Source organism: Strigops habroptila, chromosome 13 (genome assembly GCF_004027225.2).
Source record: "Strigops habroptila isolate Jane chromosome 13, bStrHab1.2.pri, whole genome shotgun sequence".
NCBI lineage: Eukaryota > Metazoa > Chordata > Aves > Psittaciformes > Psittacidae > Strigops > Strigops habroptila.
Window position 1 is genome coordinate 11,205,320 of NC_044289.2, and position 17,907 is coordinate 11,223,226.

The 17,907-nt window shown below is 44.5% G+C and overlaps 1 protein-coding gene and 1 long non-coding RNA gene across 2 annotated transcripts in view; both read right to left on the reverse strand.

Annotated features, from left to right (window-relative positions):
* RIMS4 (regulating synaptic membrane exocytosis 4) overlaps positions 1 to 17,907 on the reverse strand; it is a 57,900-nt gene that overhangs the window by 30,270 nt on the left and 9,723 nt on the right. The window lies entirely within an intron of this gene.
* Positions 6,726 to 16,447, reverse strand: LOC115615171. The gene is made up of 3 exons (XR_003993975.1): positions 16,363 to 16,447; positions 9,924 to 9,926; positions 6,726 to 6,739 (listed from the first exon to the last, which is right to left on the reverse strand). It is a non-coding gene; the product is annotated as an uncharacterized LOC115615171 (long non-coding RNA).

Below are 17,907 nucleotides of genomic sequence, written 5' to 3' on the forward strand. Positions count from 1 at the left end.
GAATCAATTGTGAGATGAATAGAAGAATTCCACTGTTCAACTGCAAAAGGGGGGAAAAAGAAAAGTCTTCCCACAGCCTTGTATGAACATCCAACACCTGCAGCAGCCTGGCACATGCTGAGCAGAGCGGCTGTCGGGGTGGGCACCACAACCCCTTTTACATCAGTATCTCTGTTCGGAGCAAGCCATACTGCTCTCCTGAGGGGATGCTACTGCTGAGGAAAAAAAGCCCATATAAATACTGGATTGTCACTTCAGAATGCAGTTTAACGAGATGAACTCAATCTCCTCATGCCCAGCAAGCTCTGACATCCTGCCAAGTATTCCCTACATCGACATCCTAATGGAGTGTGAATTATGAGCACCTAAAGAGAGGCAGTTTGTACTGTGTGCTCCAGAACATGCCAGGCTATCATCACAGCCTGAATAATCCACTAGAAATGACAGAAAATGGCTGGGGATAAGCAGGGACACTAATCAGGCTGTTTGCTTCATTCCCCTTGTCCTAGTTTCAGACACTAATAAAATCACACCCTTTCTTTCCAAATTAAGCAGAAAGTCTTCCATGGAATGGGAAAAAAACCCACTATTTCAATGTGTTAATTCTTATGTGTGCAGATTAAGTACATCCACGGGGTTGGGAAAGGTCAGTCAACTCTTCTTGGGAGAGCCAGAAAATAGCAAAATTAGCAACTATTTGTACTGCTGTGAGAGCTGAACGCAGAGCAGGGCCAGGACACACTACCTGTGCGGGCAGCCCATGGAGATGCCAGTGAGACACCTCCTCTGAACTCTCACCACAGTCACCAACACATCCCACTGCTCTGGGCCACGATGGTGTTTTAGCACTAAGAAGCTTTCTCTCATCCTAATGTTCAACCCTGTCCTTCCTCATCCACACCAACAGGCAGGGCTTGCACCCATGCCCAGATGTATGAATGTCAAACCAGCTCCCCCCTGAACCCATCATTTTTTCTTCTTCCCACCATTAAAAGAGGACCAAAAATCATTCCCAAGGTTATTTTTATTAAGCAGGCACCTGGCAGCAGTCTCAGGGGCTGCCTTCCCTTCTTTACCCACTGAGCTCAAGATGCACCACAGAAAACTTCCTCTGGCCTGCAGAAGGGCAGCTCATGATGTATCTGTGCTCGGCACAGGAGCAATGTGAGCCTTCATGAAGCAACAGCTCTATTTCAAACCTAAATGTAGCTTAATTTAGGCATTACAATGCTAACCTTCTTCCTCTTCCTTCCTTATAAATGCTTAAAAACCAGAACACAGATCTGACACTCCTCTGCAAACCCTGTCCTTCCCTCCCATCACCTCAAGAGACAGCCCGCTATTCCTCTCCCACCCCATCAGTGTGGGCAGGAGAAGCACCAAAGCCCACGCGTTGGTTTTTAGGCTTGCCTGTAGTTCCTACACCACACAACCAGCCCAGATCCCAAACTCCTCAACTACTTTAAAGCAGCAAGTGTTTTCTCCCCCAGGCTGGTCTGAAACCCAGCTATGTCTGTATTTAAGTAGGTCTCCACCCCCAGTAAGATGTTACCACCTCTTGTAGGTTGGGTGGAATGCTGGTAAAGCACTGATTTTGTTTTCTATCTTCATGAGATCCATCTTCACATTTTAAACTAGGAAGGTGTGAAATATTATTTCTGCGCCTTTTGAGGTTAAATAGTTCCCATGAGACTATTTTTAATTTTGGCCTTTTGGAGAATTTATCTGTATTAAAAAACCAGCCAAAATTTTCATTTTAAAATGTCTAAAGAAAAGGTTCTGCACCTAAAATGTAGCCAGGAAAATTACTTTGAGATTTTTTTCCTTCACAGACACAAGAGAGAAAGTGAACAAACCAAATGGTAAATATACATATTCCACTGTCAGTGACTTTTAAACAGATTTTTTGACTACCATAAAAAATTGTTTAGCTTTTCCCCATAAAAATGTTACAGTGCCATAAAACTAACAAAAGCGTTTGTTTCTTTCAGAGCATTTCATGGGAACTACTTAGCAGCTAGATCCAACTCTTCAGAATTCTTTCCATGTCTCTGTTTTGTTTGCAGCAGCAGGATCCAAATAGCTTCATCTGATGGCTGCTTCTGCATTTTTATTTTTATAAGAAAATGGAACATGCTGCCCTCTTCTCTTCCCCAATCTGCTGCGCTTTGCAGGAGAGCCTCGTTAGATGAAATGTCCATATGCATACAGAAAATTCACTGCTGCACTGTTCCTCCAGCAGCCTGGCAGTGAACCCCCAGCACTGCCCCTCTGCAGGCCCAGGTCCCCCGGGACGGGCAGGCACAGGACTGCTCATGCTGCACTGGTTGTCCCAGGAGCTGCTGCATGCCTGGGACAGGCACATCTCAGGCCTTTCTCCATCCTCTGATTCTGCTGCCGTGCTAGATCCTCTCTCTGCCTGGGCTCTTCCCCAGGCTTTGGGGAAACAGCCACCCTCTGTGCTCACCACTTCAGCATAGAATCACAGAATGGTTCGGGTTGGAAAGGACCTCAAAAGATCATCTAGTTCCAACCCCCTGCCATGGGCAGGGACACCTCACACTAGACCATGTTGCCCAAGCCCCATCCAACCTGGCCTTGAACACTGCCAGGGATGGAGCATTTACCACTTCTTTGGGCAACCTGTGCCAGGGCCTCACCACCCTCGCAGTAAAGAACTTCTTCCTTATATCTAACATGAACTTCCTCTATTTTAGTTTAAACCCATCACCCTTTGTCCTATCACTACAGCCCCTGATGAAGAGTCCTTCACCAGCATCCTTGTAGGCCCCCTTCAGATACTGGAAGGCTGCTATGAGGTCACCACATCAAATAATCTTACTCAGATATTTCTAATGCAATAAAACCACATACATAGACACACATATTCCACACAGCAACCTTTCCACTTCTTGGACTTCATGGATTAAGCCCCACTATGAGTTTAACTCCCCATCTGATATTTGCTCCCCTGGGGGTCTTGTATCTGAGTATATGCCAAGTCAAGGAAGGTTTAGACGATGGGCTCAAAGAAGGGATAATTTGGCACAGCCACAGGCAAGTAATATCAATAAATAACAGATTTTAAACTACTAATGTAATATTTATTCCCTAGAAAGCTGGGGGAAATGTCAGACCTGGTACCAAGAAGCAGCAGTGTTTTAAGTGTTCTTAGTTCAAAACTTTTAAAACTATGATGATCTGGACACCGGGAAAACATGAAAAGCCAAAAGGTGGGTGGTTGGTTTGGCTGCCAAGGCCATCCCAGGGCTTTCTTCTTGTTCTTCCACAAAAGGAGGACCAGAGGTGGAGCCAACTGGTGTCCCAGTGACTGGAAGTCCTGCAGTTGACCAACATAAGTTATGAAGGCCAGGTGAGGATCTCTACTTAATTACAAGTGAGTTGAACCAGAGCACTTTGTCCTAATTCTGTCGTCCATCTCACACTATTAATAACTCTGAGGATGTTGCTTAAGTCCAGGATCTGAAATATGAATGAATTTGAGCTGCAAGAAAACCTCTCAATTTAGAAAAGGATCACAAAAATGAGGTGACTTCCCAAAAATAAAGCAGCTAGAAAGTGTCATTGTAAGAGAAGGATGGTATAAGATGAAAGAGCTGCCCTGCCTACGCTTCACTAAGCCCGGAAGCTTTGCCAGAGGCTGTTGTGCCCTTCCTGAGCCCACTGAACCTGCCTGGCCCAGCATCTTGCTCTTCACTCAGTAGCTCTTGGGAAGAAAGCAGTGGACAAAATCACTTTAGCAGCCTGTATGCAAGCTGTGTTTTCCCACTGCAGAAAAGAACTCAGGTCCTGAGCCTCCTGAAGCCACCAAAACTTCTCAAAGGAGTGACATACCTTTCCACCCAGAGGATTTACACCACTTGGCTCCAGTGCTTTGCTTTCACTCAGAACATTTCCTTTAAGCTGAGATTATACAGCAGACCTTTTCTTCTGGGGGCACTAGTCTGGGTCTTTCCACCCAGAGCCATCTTTTAACAGCATTTGTAGAGTCTCCCTACCGAATTTGGTTGAAACCGGAAAGTATGTGCTATGACATTCCCACCATAGGAATGATGGAAAGAGGGGTAAGAACAGGTTTCTAGCTTAAGTTCTGAACAACAGTTGCCTCCCTCAAATTCACAGCTAAGGCAGGTAAAGTTTAGTTTTGCTAGAGACAAAATTCAGGGAGAAAGAACTGACAAGGCCACATTTATCAACAAGATTTTTCCCCCTTTCTTCTGTTCCACTGACGCTCTTTTTAGGAGCGAGTGACTCCATCAAGACCACGTGTGTGTGAGCACAAAGAGTGAGCAGCAGTCTTGGCAGAGCGAGTGAGTCATGGAACCTTTTGTTCGTTTGTTATAAACACAATTAAAAACACAGCCACATTTCTGTAACAGGCATGAAGCCCACAGAACCCTGGAGTCATTCATAAACCAGAATCATGGTGCAGAATCGCACTTAGAATAGTGTTTGATTTGTGTTTAGCTTGGGCTGTAATTACTTCATCATATTTTCCTTAAGGAAATGAATGATCGAATTCACAAGGAGTTGACTTTAATTATACACACTGCTTAATAACTTGCGTCCATTTGGAAGCAATTATTTGATCCAGTGTGGAAGCAGAGAGGGGGAGAGGATGGTCTGGTTTCCAGAGAAGTCAAACAATTTCAGGCATTCAGCTTCTAATTCCAGGAAATTTCACCAGATGATGTCTGTGTCAGGCTTCACTGAAGGTACTTTCATGTAATACCTGTAGCAAACGCTAAAGGAAGCAAGCAAACCAGCACATTTTCCCCCTCTAATTCTATGCATTTGACTCATGCAGACACATCCTTTGACAGGTTCATGGCTGTGCAGTGTCTGTTGTGCCAGGCAGCTGCTGCATCCGCCACTAAACAGAACAATTTCCTTCCCTAACCTGGTACAGAGGATCAGGATCATTTTAATACAGTCCAAGTACCTGGTTCTGCTCGGGTGCAGTGAAAAGAGAGCACCCTGCCCATCACGACCGTGATGCAGAGATGCTGCAGGCATCTCTGGACAGATGCTAGAGAGGGGTTAGGCTTTGGTGCCCAGAAGCAGGGCAGGAGTGACCTTACAATGTAAAGAGATTCATAGTGACTAAGAAACCAAAGTGGTCAAAATACTGGGTTTCATCTCATAGCAGACAGCCCTGCCGATCATACATCATAAATATCTTCCACTGGTGACAAGTGGAACTGTTAGACATGGAAAACACCATCCAATACCAAAAACAGAGGCACTGAGATTTAACTAGCAGCCTCCTAAGGGAAAAAAAAACCAACATTCAAGCAAATTTTCACAGCCCAACCCTAGAGCTGCATGCAGACTCTCATCTGAGTGATAAACTCTCCCACAGACGAACATGGCAGACACATAACTGCCTCCTACATCTGTTTTCTGCATGCACAAAAGCAGCGCTCAGCTATAAAAACACCTCAACTTATGTAAAGTCCATTTGGGAAATTCAGTTCACCATTTGTCTAAGCAGAATATTGAGCTTTCAATAGAGGAAAAAAAGCCTTTTGGCCAGAGCTGCAAAATAGATATAATGTCTTCACCGCTGCTGAAAGATACTGGAGAATGTGGGAAACCAACCAAAATACCATGCCTGTCTGAAGATTACTGGGGATTAGAGGAAAAAGCCATCAATGCAGCAGATTAATACATTTTAGGAACAATACAAAGATCTACTTTTCTCAATCACCAACCATTAGATGCAGAAAGAATCAGTCCTTTGTCATGAACAGACCCACGGTGGTGTTCAATATTGTATTGAATGGAGTTTGTATTAATCACTCACATTGTGAAACAGCCACGGACCAGCACAGCCTCAGGAGAAGCGGATGGTTGGTTGGTGCAAGGCTACCCCATGGCATGTACATGGCAGCAAGTTTACCAAAATCCCAGCATTTCTGCCAAGTAATTCTAAATACAGTTTGTAGAAGGAGCAAGGATGAACAGAACACTTCAGAGCACCTTGCTGATTTCTCTCTCTCCAGTGTGAGAGCAGAAAAGAGAACAGATGAAGAAGAATAAAAGCGAAATAGGGGCTTGTGATACAGCCAGCACCAGACAATGCCAGTTCAGGAAGATCAAACATGCACCACAGAGCACTATGTATCTTTACTTAGGAGTGAAAAAATAGTTTAAACATAACTAACAAAAAAAGAAATGTTTGATGAGACCCTCTTTTATACGATGACGGACCAACAGGAATGAAACAAGGTCAGGAGAGGACACCGTGCACTAACCTTGCTATGAAGAACCTGCGTCTGCATAACTTGCTTCCTTCTTACACCTGCAGTTAACGTCTACATTTCTGACCTCATACTCAGAGACTGGGCTGACATAAAGAGGCCCCGGGATTTCTCAGGATGGTGCTAGCAAGGTCAGGGAAGGACAATCCCATTCCACCACCGCCTGCACACCACAGGCTCCATTTCACCCTGCTCTCTGCAATAACTGTGCTGATGCCCAGCGTGCACGCAGCCACCTACCCCATGTTATCAGTACGAGGATGGAGCTGTGCCATTGGGCTGCAGCCTTCAGATTTACTTCAAAATAGAGACAAACATAAGGAGGTAGGCCACAGAAGTCTGAAAGTGAACTTCAGAGAGAGACCCTCGGTCCTGACACATTCACAGTCCTGATAATGAGTCCAAATTTCATAGCAAGCTCGGGAGGGAAACAGCAAAGTCCTTTCCTCCTCTTCCTCCTCCTCCTTCCTGTGGAGCCAGGAGTTCAAGGCTCTGTTTCCCTGGCAACAAGAGAGCATCACAACAGCCTCCTCGCTAGCAAATGGCATAGGAAAATGTGTCATTTTTTTTTTCTCTCCAGTGTCTTTTATCACTAGGGAATAAGCCTGAACTCAGAACTCACCACTCAGCAAAGACAGAAATAGATATCCATTATTGCTTCTTAAGTATCTTTGGAGCCTTTAAGCTTGTCCAGAGATAGGGAGCGAGTAAGGGATTTCAATTTATTAAGTTAAACAAAAAGAAAAAGCCACCTTTGCTGAAGTTCACCTTTAAAGACAAATTATAGAACTTGAGGAGTTTGGTGAAAAAAATGCAGCTCATAAATTTAAGATCTGTATTTTAAATTCTGTTAATATTCACTTTTCAAAAGCATTAGAAATGAAGATTACAAAATTAATAATGTAACACATGAGAGGAATTATCCTCCTCCCCATATAAAAAGGCAATTTATTCTTGCCTATAAATTGACTTTCTATTACTGCCATTAAGCCAGCATAGTGGGCTAAAATGAGAGTCTGCCCCACCACAGCTCTGTGGCGATCCACAGCCAAGAATTCATCATGCCAACAATTTAGAAGACTTTCTAATGATGAAAGAGGGGCAGCAGACACTGCTCTGCCGAGGAGTGGGTATCTCCTCGCTGCAGGACTTGTGGTGTTGCTGGACATTAACAAGGGTTCAAAAAGCAAATGTACTAAACTAATGAGTAAAAAAAGTCAGGAGCAGAGGAAGTCCCTATGTCAGTGGAGACTGATGTCCAGCACTCATCTCCCTCACGGGTTCTCTCCATGGCGTGGGACTCTCTTGCCATCTCCCTGACTTTCTCCAGGCACCTTTGAAGACACGAAACCCTCTTACTCCTTCTGTTTTGCCACAATAGAGAAGCGAGATCACAGTCCTCAAGCTGCAGTAGTTTCCTATGTGCTCCCTAAACTGCTTCCAAGTTTCCCTCCTCTAAAGCTTGTGCAATAGGTTTACTGGATGTCCTACCTGGTCTCCCTGCATGTCCAGACCACCAGGGCAGACCCTGCCCCTCCGTAGAGCATCTCTTGCTCTCCTCTCCCTCAGCATGCTCATGTATAATTCCACACATGTCTGGACCACCAGTGATGATGCTGCAATGCTCATGAGAACCTACCTAGCTGCACCAGCATTAAAACCTATACCCAGTGGTCTCCTCGAATGGGCAACTACATAGAAACAGCTCCACTGAAAGAACATTAAAACTGTACTGTCAGGTATTTACTGTCCCATGTCCCAGAGTTCTTCCTCTGTCTCTAAGTTACTGATGGGTTATGACACATTGCAGTCGTAGAGACCTCTTTGCCACTTCTCAGCACTGGCACCATTCCTCCCTTTCACCAGCAACGTTAATTCACAGCTACACATTAATTCTGCCTTTTGCCCTTCTTTTTTACCTGTTTCACACTTTATTTATGTAGCAGGCAGCTAGAAGACTTGCTCACATCTTAGTTACTTCTAGAAGAAATCTGAGTAACTAGCACTGAGGGAGTGAGCTTATAGCATCTGCTGATGGTTCTTGCCCTTTCTTTGCACATGAATTGTCCCGAGTTTTAAAAGAAAAGTAGCTGGTACTTGTTCAAGATTACAAAAAGTTAACGTTGGTCAGTGCACCCAGAAGGTGCTCTGCTCCTGAGCAAGCAGGCTGGCAGGCCAGGCCAGCACAGGACCTTCAAGCACTAATGGGTGGCTTTGCCCCGTGACAGGTCAGCTCTTAGGCTGCTGGATGACTCGAGCCAAATGCGGTCATCGGTGTTTGCTTAAAAGCTTCCCATTTACCTAAATATTCATTTGAAGAAGCTTAATGGTTGGAAATGAACATGAAAGGTACTTGTGACAACCAAAGTGAATCCCTTTGTGAGTCTGACACTTGCAGAGAAAGCACTTTGCAGTCTCCACCAAAGGCTTTAGTCTCCCAGCTGAAGCAGTTTCTAGGTCATGATGTGCAGATGTTTGGAGGTCTGTGCTTTGTCCTTGGCCTCATTTGGAGGAAGATGTTTCACTTCTGCTCCTGCTGCACTTTTCAATCCGAGAAACCATAAGGCCACACCTGATTTTGAAGTCACTACCAAATTTTAGCCCTCTGGATCCATGAATGCCTTGTACATCCTTCTGGTGTCCTATAAGCCATATACCTGGCTTGTCTTTAGAAACATGCACGGCTTGGCCCTTCTGAATGTTACACAATATTTGTCTTTTTCATGTATTTTCTGCTACAGACAAGTGACTTTTCCCCCTGTATTTTACTGTTGTGTAAATCAGCTTTCCCTTTCAATAGTTCTCCCTCCTTTGCAATGCTGCTTAATGAATTCAAAGTGTGACATTTCGTCTTCCACACTGAGGTATAAGAGAAGCTGTAAACCATCACTGTGAGGTGAACTAGAAAACAGAGGCAGCAAGCCCTTCCCACCAGTCAGCCACAGTTCTCTCACCAGCATCCACTCTACCCTGCAAGACTCAGCTTGTACCCAACTAAGCAACAAACTTCACTAAACAAAAGGTCAACTTCAGGAAGCATATACAAGCTTCTATACACGATACAGCTTCACAAGCCTCTCAAGAGATTCTTTCATATGCCCAGAGAAGCTGTGGCTGCCCCATCCCTGGCAGTGTTCAAGGCCAGGTTGGACACAGGGGCTTGGAGCAACCTGCTCTAGTAGAAGGTGTCCCTGCCTGTAGCAGTGAGTTGGAACTGGGTGAGGTTTAAGGTCCCTTCCAACCCAAACCATTCTATGATTTTGATACTTGGTGTGCTGTCTCTACCTGGCCACTTGGATGCTCTGGTTCCAGGATCCAGGTGGATTTAAAGCCTGGAAAGGCTGCACTGCACAAATTCCTCTGCCGTCGCCTACACAGGAGGCTACAGATTAGCACCAGGAGTTGTCAACATTTCATTTTGATCTTTCAGCAAAAAAAACCACCCTCTGAAACACATGCGGGATGCAGAGATAAAAACCAGTCATGAATAAAGCCCAAAAGAAGTTTGAAGGGTTTGTTTTTACCAAGTAATTAATACTTTCTGGCAGGTTTCCTCCAGCTTTAATACCACCAGCAAGGACAGTAACCCCTGGCAGGTTGTGTACACTGCTCTACAAACATTATCTCATTAAACATCACAATCTACTTCTGAAAAAAGAAAGCATGAACTGAAGTTCTTCTACAGCAAAAGAGAGACAGAGAGAAGGATGAGTGTTGGGAAGGGATACTGATAGGAGGTCCAGTTCTCACACACCCTATCTGGTACTACAGTGTCCCTCTGGGGCCAGCTGCAGGGAAATGGTGTATTGCTCACACAACACGTGCAATCTGTGCTTAGTACAAGCCTTGGTTTCACTTTGCTGTGCTAAAGTATTAGGTCAACCATCCGAGCCAACTCGTTAATATATCAAATGACAATAAACCAGTTGGAGGGAGATGAGTTACTGAACTCACAATAATTTAGTGCTCAGACACTAAACTAAACTGTGTAAGCTGGGAGCTACTGAACGCAGAGCCTGGTTTAACAGTAACAGTCTTACTGACATGCTGTAGAGTGCCAGTCCAGTGGAAACCTCAAAGAGGAGACACCATCTCATCTCTGCATTAAAACATGGCAAGCAATGGCAGCAATCTTCTCAATGAAGTAGCTCCCAACCCTCTGGGAAGGACACACACCACAAATCAAACATTACAGAATAATTTCACTGGGGTCCATACTGCAGTAGTAACAGCAAATGTTCTTCATGGTAGCCAAAACCATGCACTGAGCTGCATTCAAAACTTCCCTATCCTGCAGCTCTGCTTCAATGCTCCCAATGGAAAAATTAAATCGACCACAAACCTTTGGTCAAAGCATCTCAATATTAGGATGGCATTTTCATTTCTATTGGCTTTTCTTGGTTGGAGGCGAATCTGAAACTATAAAACACATTAATATACAGCTTTGTTTCCTCTAAAACACGAGAGAGCACATCTAAGAATGGCTGGAGGCCCAGACTGAAAGCAAAGCATGGTAGGAAAAATGCAAATACTGATCCTAAAACAGCAGACACACACAGATACTACAGGAAAGCGAAAACTCAGAGGACTCAAAGTCCTCAACAGTGTATTTACTAAATGCATGGCAGAGCTCAGTATCTCCTTGAAAATGAGAATTTAAGATGCAGTGGCAAGAAACCAGAGGTGAAATCCAGCCCCAGATCAGGCATTATATGAAAGACACCACAAAGTCAGTATTAAGACACAGAGTGACACCCAGGAACTCCACGTGACTGCGAACAACTCCTATTTACTCCTCTAAGCACTGTGGAAGTTGCACCTTCTTCAGATTCTTTTTGCATCCACAAACCAGTTTTGTAGCACTAAGAAAAACAGCTCCAGTACATTATAATGTCCTTCAATAACAAAGAGCCACCAATTGCCTTTGTGACTCCAGACAGTTTTGACACTCTCACCTGTACCAAGGTTCAGAAGAGGAATAAACTCTCTCACAGCATTTCATTGGGGTACCTGATATTTTGATGCTGATTGTTAATATTAAAGAATGTGGTTCCTCTTCAACCTCAGGATGCCCACCTTGACCTGAGCCAAGTCTAAGAAACAGGTCTAAACCCAGAGTCAGCATATGTGTCGATGTAAACTCACCTCTGGAATCTTCCGAACAAACCATTTTCTATTACTTTGGGGCAGCCATTACAGAGTCACAATATTTAGTCAACCTTTTACTTCTACAGTCATTAATCATGCACCATTTAACCACTGGTTTGTCATTTAGTCTCCTAATCCTTTTCAAATCCTTCTGCTTATTTTCACATCTTTTTTCAATCCCATTCTGTGTGTCTTGCTAATTACACTCCTTCACTGTCATGGGCTGTTTCAACACAGACATGCTGAGCCAGAGGTGGTTTGATCACTTGCTGTTATATGCCCAATGAATCGTTTCTATTGTGACATTCAAGATATAAACAGTGTTAGTAAAAGATGATCAAGTGCACTTCATTATCTGGACAGCTGCTGCTAACTCTAGGGGAGGAAGGGTGAACAACCATTCGGTGGTGTACTTGAGAACAAGGTTTCTAACCGTGTTAAAAAGAACAATGAGAAAGGGGGGATAATGCCTCACATTTCCATCTTCTCAAAATAAGGAATTTTGCTCCCTTGCCAGACAGTACCATTTCCAAAGGACTGTTATTTACAATTTTGCTGCATCCTGAGCCAACCAACCATTCCTGCCAGTCCCCGGAGACCTTCCATCTCCAGAAGTGAGCATATGAGGCCAGCAAAAGCAGACACATCCAAATGACAGGCACCAGAAACGGGTGACACATGAATGAGACAGCAGACATCACCGGAAAACTTAAGCACAACTGAATCACTCATGGCAAAAGTAAGAGAAGAGGCACTGTGAGGTACGTAAGAGAAAGAAGGGAAAGAAGGAACCAAAAGAAGGAGATGACTGCTGTAAGGAGCAATGGACTAGCTCCTCAGAGGTACCTACAGCATTAGAAATCTCAGCTGAACATACACAGCCACAGATTTACTCCCAGTGACAAGCCTGACTACACAGCTCTATGTAGAGCCAATGCCATCCCGAGCACTTTCTCTTGAATCCCATCCCAAACACTTCCACTCTTGATTCACAGTTTTCATTTCACTTGTACAACAACATCTTGATCTATCATACCAGTGATGTAAACCTTAAACTGGACACATGTAATGTAGAGATGATTTTACTAAGAGCCTGAAAAGTAACCGATTCATTCACCCCAGAGGACAGTTAGCAGAGGCTGGTGAGGACCACTTACATGCCACCATCGTTAGCCACTAATTCAGTATCTTCAAAGAAGATGGTAGGAAGCAGTGAACGCTTCCATCTCCTCCGTGCCGAACTCCTTGGGGGTGGCCAGCAGCCCACACCAAGGAAAGCACTCAAAGCCCAAAGGGAAGCTGAACTCAGTGCACTCAGTACAGCTTGGAGAGCGTCTAGGCAGAGTTTGTCACAAAAACACTTCCTGTCAGAGCCAAAACGTTCAACTAAAACAAGTGAAGGATCAAATACCTTCCAAACCCTCGGCACTATGCAGGAATTGGTTGGGCAGCTTCCACTTGCCAAGAAGAACACTGTGGACACAGCAACTCGCAAATACACTCACGTCATGTAACCCCATTAGATCAACAGCTCCTAATTAATTCAGAGTGTGGATCAGTCCTCTAACACCTTTTGCTATCAGCAAGACCTACTGAAAGTGATGAAGAGGAATCATCATGCCTAACACCCGCAAGAGCTTGCTGTAAACACATTTGGCAGCACAGGGAGGTTCCTTTATGGCATAATCCATTTTTATATACACCTAATATTTTCAGGTTTTCAACCGATTGCCAGTGTGTTTGTAGACGCTGTTAATGAACCTCATTGCTAAAAGCAGTTACAATTCTGTAGCTATTAATACACCGTGACATCAGTTATGTCAGCTTCCGAGTGAATCACAGTTGCAAACTTGTAGGTGTTCGATAGCTGGTTGTCATGTCGAAATAGAACATTGTTAAATATAATCCAAGTCTGTCCTAGTTTTGCAGCTCTTTTCCCCTTTCTGCACTGCAGCCTTAGTGGACTGAACACCTGCAGATCTGAAGAGATAAGCACAGGGATATCAAGGGAAAAACAGGTCAACTATTAGACCATTTAGATCAGCAAGTTTTAAAGTGTTCACTTTTGACTGCAATTTCCTCTCAAATCTGATGCCTCTAAAAGCTTGACAGAGCAGGTCACCGAGTCTTTTACGATGTCTAAACCATGTAAGATGTACCCACATCAAGATGTTAAGCTTCCCTCCTCTCCCCCCTCAAATATTGAAATAAAAAGCTGAGACTCTTTCCTGACATAGTAGTTTAGTATTATTGGCAAAATCCAGTTTCCAAACCATTTACTGAGTATCAGACACCAAATGCTGCTTTAATCTTCATTACTGACACTTGCAGAACAGTTTTGTATTGGTCAACTCATACATAAAAGCACATTCTTACCAAAACTGACAGAAGCTGTGAAATTATTAATGAATATTTTGATCAGTGAAACATTTTCAGGTCATCTTGTTGTCACCACTTCAGATTCACCTCCCCCCCAAACACTTTTCATGCACCCTGTACAGGTGATATTTGGAAACACAGTCTTAAGGCTTTAGGTGTTTGAGGAAATAAATCAATTTTCTGTGTTTCAGGAAATTAAACAAAATTATGGCCTGAAATAAGACTTCTTGATTTTCACAATGTGTCCTGAAAACTTGCTGTCTCTCTGCAGCAGATGGCTGCAGTGAACAGACTGTGAAAACAGAGTCAAATTCACCAACTAAAATGGACTGGGGCTAATTTGCCTGGTATTATTCCTAGAGCAGCAAGCCAGCTTTGCCTCAACCAACCAAGCAATATTTCATAGAGCTCTCTAATAGGTAAGCCAGGCAGTACTGAGACAGAAATAGAAAAATATTGAAATAGGGCCGACACGATGCCAGGTTTAGAGGCACTTGGCTTGGGTTGGGTCTTAGGAAAAACTGAGTTTGGGCCGTAGCAGCCGCCTCCTGTCCAGGAGCGGTAAGAGTGTTTCTGCAGAGACAGAGGAGACAGGTCACAGGCACAGACCTACTCCTGTTACTAGGCAAAGCTGGGAATTCAGTGGAAACAGATGAAAAACAAGTTTATAGAAAGATAACTTGGGACTGTGGCATGACTCAAATGGGAAAGCTGAGAATTACTGTTGTGAAACAGAAGTGGGTCCTGAGGAACAGATACAATCAACAGTCAAGTTCTGCTCCTTCCCCTAGTCTCAACCTGCACTTTCTCAAGCCGCACATTAATCCTTTCAGTCCCTTCAAGTGAAATACTTTAGACCAGACATTAAGATCACGAGCCCTTTGTTTTATCATACATGATCCCTTTACACTGCAGCACTGTTGTGTGAGAAAGAGACTTGCTGCGCACCCACAGACCTAGACTGCACATCCAGAGCTCATGCGTATTGGGGAGGCAAATCGTTAAATCACTGTCTCCTTTTCAGAACCTGCACATGCACAGTAACCAAATCAAGATCTCTCTACTGTTCTTGCAAAGAATCAAGTGGAAGAGAAAAATGTGCTGTGGTGGAAGGCCCTTGGGCTGCCATACAGAAAACATCTTTACCTTTATTATTTCTTGCCAAAGCTCTAGCTTATCCATTAAATATTGAGAACAGCTTTCTCTATGACAAGGGAAAAGATCCAACAAACATGTGTTGCCTGCACAGTGAAAAAAAACCCCATGATGCTAATTTTGGAATACATGACCTGGTGGAAACACAGAAACACAGGAAGAAAAGGGAAGAAAAACACAGGGAGCATACTGAAAATCCTAGTGGGACATTGTTACTGCAGAGGTTGCTGCAGGACCTGAAATATTTATAGGCAGGCCCAAACCATTGATCAAGACATAATAAAACCAGGAGGCAGCCACAGAGATGAAACTCTACCGAAAGACCTCAGGCTGCTGTCCAAAACCAGCCCCATGGGCAGCAGTGCCCGGAGCAGCAGACGGCTCCTACAATGGAAGGGGAGGAGGGAGCGCACGGCTGTCGGGCTGCAGACACACATCAGCAATGAGCTTTCTCCAGGCTGAAAGGATCAGACCCGCAACAAGGCTGGAGCATCTTCATGAACTGAGTGAGCTCAAAGCACCCTGACCAAGAGCAGTGTGATAGCAGCACAGGTGCCCCAATGCCAGATATGGAGCAGCTATTGCAGTGAGCTGTCTGATCACAGAGGGAAAGCTGCTGCTTAGTGCAGCAGAAAGCAAAACCAGGTGCTTTTAAGCTGAATTATGTGAGAGTTGCTATCTAAAAGAAGGAATACTTGCCTTTTTTAACGCACACACATGAAAGCCCAGAGAGAGCACCTCTTCTACCCCCAGCCCCATATCTACAAGCAGTCACTGAAGAAATCCATATGATCAGTACCACAGCATTGCTAAAGGCCCCAGATGGAGGAAGAAAGTACAACGCTGACAGCATGCACTGACACCACAGTGCAAGAACGAGTGCCATGGGACGCTAACGTTACCATGGAAATGTCCTCATACCACGTAACATTTTGACACTCACTGTTTTCCGAGAAGCAGCAATGATGTGGCAGCCTGCAAAGCCTGTTAGAGTTTCACCACCATTATTACTGCAGCCAGAAGCCAATTCCAACTGTCTGGGTATTGGATCTTGACCAATCTGGCAGCTCCTCTTTCTAAAATGCACGAGGAAGCTTTTAACAGAAACAGTTCCATAAATCATCCGGGTTTAATGTGCACTGTCTGCCAGGCTGAGCACTGGCCCACACGCCTGCTTTCGGCACTGCTTGCCCCGCTTTCCAGACCAGCTTTTTCAGTGTTCCTCATCAACTTCCTTGAATTGCAGAATCCAAGGGAGAGTCTGCTCCTCTGCTCAAGCTGCTTTGCATGACCAGAGCAGCAGAGTCTCAGCTCCATGCCTGCAGAGCTGTGGGGTGATTTTCTGAACTGCTGAAGGCAGGTACGGCCCCAAATCCCATTCACTTTCAACGAATACTACAGAATCACAGGATTGTGTGGGGTAGAAGGGACCTTAAAGCTCACCCAGTTCCAATCCCCTGCCAAGTGCAGGGACACCTTCCACTAGAGCAGGTTGCTCCAAGCCCCTGTGTCCAACCTGGCCTTGAACACTGCCAGGGATGGGGCAGCCACAGCTTCTCTGGGCACCCTGTGCCAGCGCCTCAGCACCCTCACAGGGAAGAACTTGTGTCTTACATCTAATTTAAATTTACCCTCTTTCATCTTAAAGCCATTCCCCTTGTCCTACTGGAGACCAAACCTCACAGGCATTTTTGAAAATGCCCAACTTCTCTATTTAATATTTAAAACAAGCACAGACTCTTGACAAAATGATGCTGCCCATTGCAGAAAGCTTGTTTTTATCTCAAGGCACATCAGGTAACACTACCTAACCTTTTCCTGCTCACTCACACTGAAACAAAAATCCCAAATCTGGAGGGGATGCAGCTGTGGACTACGTGAGTCACAAGAGCAGATACAGAAGAATCAACCAACACAAAAATGTGCAGGTCTGTGCCAAATGAACCAAAATCACCATTGAAATGTAACACTGGGCTGTGACAGCAATTCCTGCAATTCCTTCTGGTTTTGGGGGAACTGAGGCTGATTTATGCCACTGCCATCCAAAAATTAATCCACTACAACAGCTGGAAGCCTAACAGGCACTAGAAAGAGGAAAAGTTCTCATTTATTTTCCTGACAATCTCATTAAAACCCAAATATGGATATATAAAGCAGCAGCCTTAAAATCTTAAAACAGATTTTCCTAACTTTTCACTAGTGCTGGGATGTCATGAATCAAGTACAAGGAAGGAAAAAGGTGAATAGTAAAAGAAAACCACCTACCCAATCCTTCCAGGATGCTGAGAAGTGCTAAACTGCCCATGGAGCCAAGCGAGGGGCATGTTGGCTCCACACACTGTCGGTGTTTCCCTGCCAAGGTGGGTCATTCTGCAAGTCCAACTCCACCAACAGCTGAGTTGTTTCACCTAAGAGGACGGTCAGCTCCAGGGCACAATCACGCATTCCTTGTGGAAGGAGAATATAACCTCTTAAACCAGATCTGTCACCAGCGTGAAGTATCATTAACCACAATTATCTTTATTCTAGGTACTAACTGTGAATGACACCTCAACAGTCCCTTGAGCTGAGCACTGCAAAATGAAGTGTTGAGGAGGTGCTTGAAAAAAAACAGGCCACTCCAGCTGCACTGAAAGCAAAGGTTTTTAAGGATGCTGCACTTCACCCATGGATCCTCAGTTATGGAGGATCTCCAGCTGCCAAAATCATCCATAGAATGGTGCAGTATTCCTGGAGCCCAGAGGACAAAGTACCTTATCACAGACATTCAGCCCATCTCCCAATCCCAGAAACATCCCAGCAGCCTGGATCTTGCTGAACAACAGATACAGAATTCAGACCGATCTGGATGGGATAAAATCCCATCCTGACAAATCAACCCAAGTAAATTCAATGAAGGCACATGTGGAGGCCAGTGATGACCGGCGTTCCTCAGGGATCA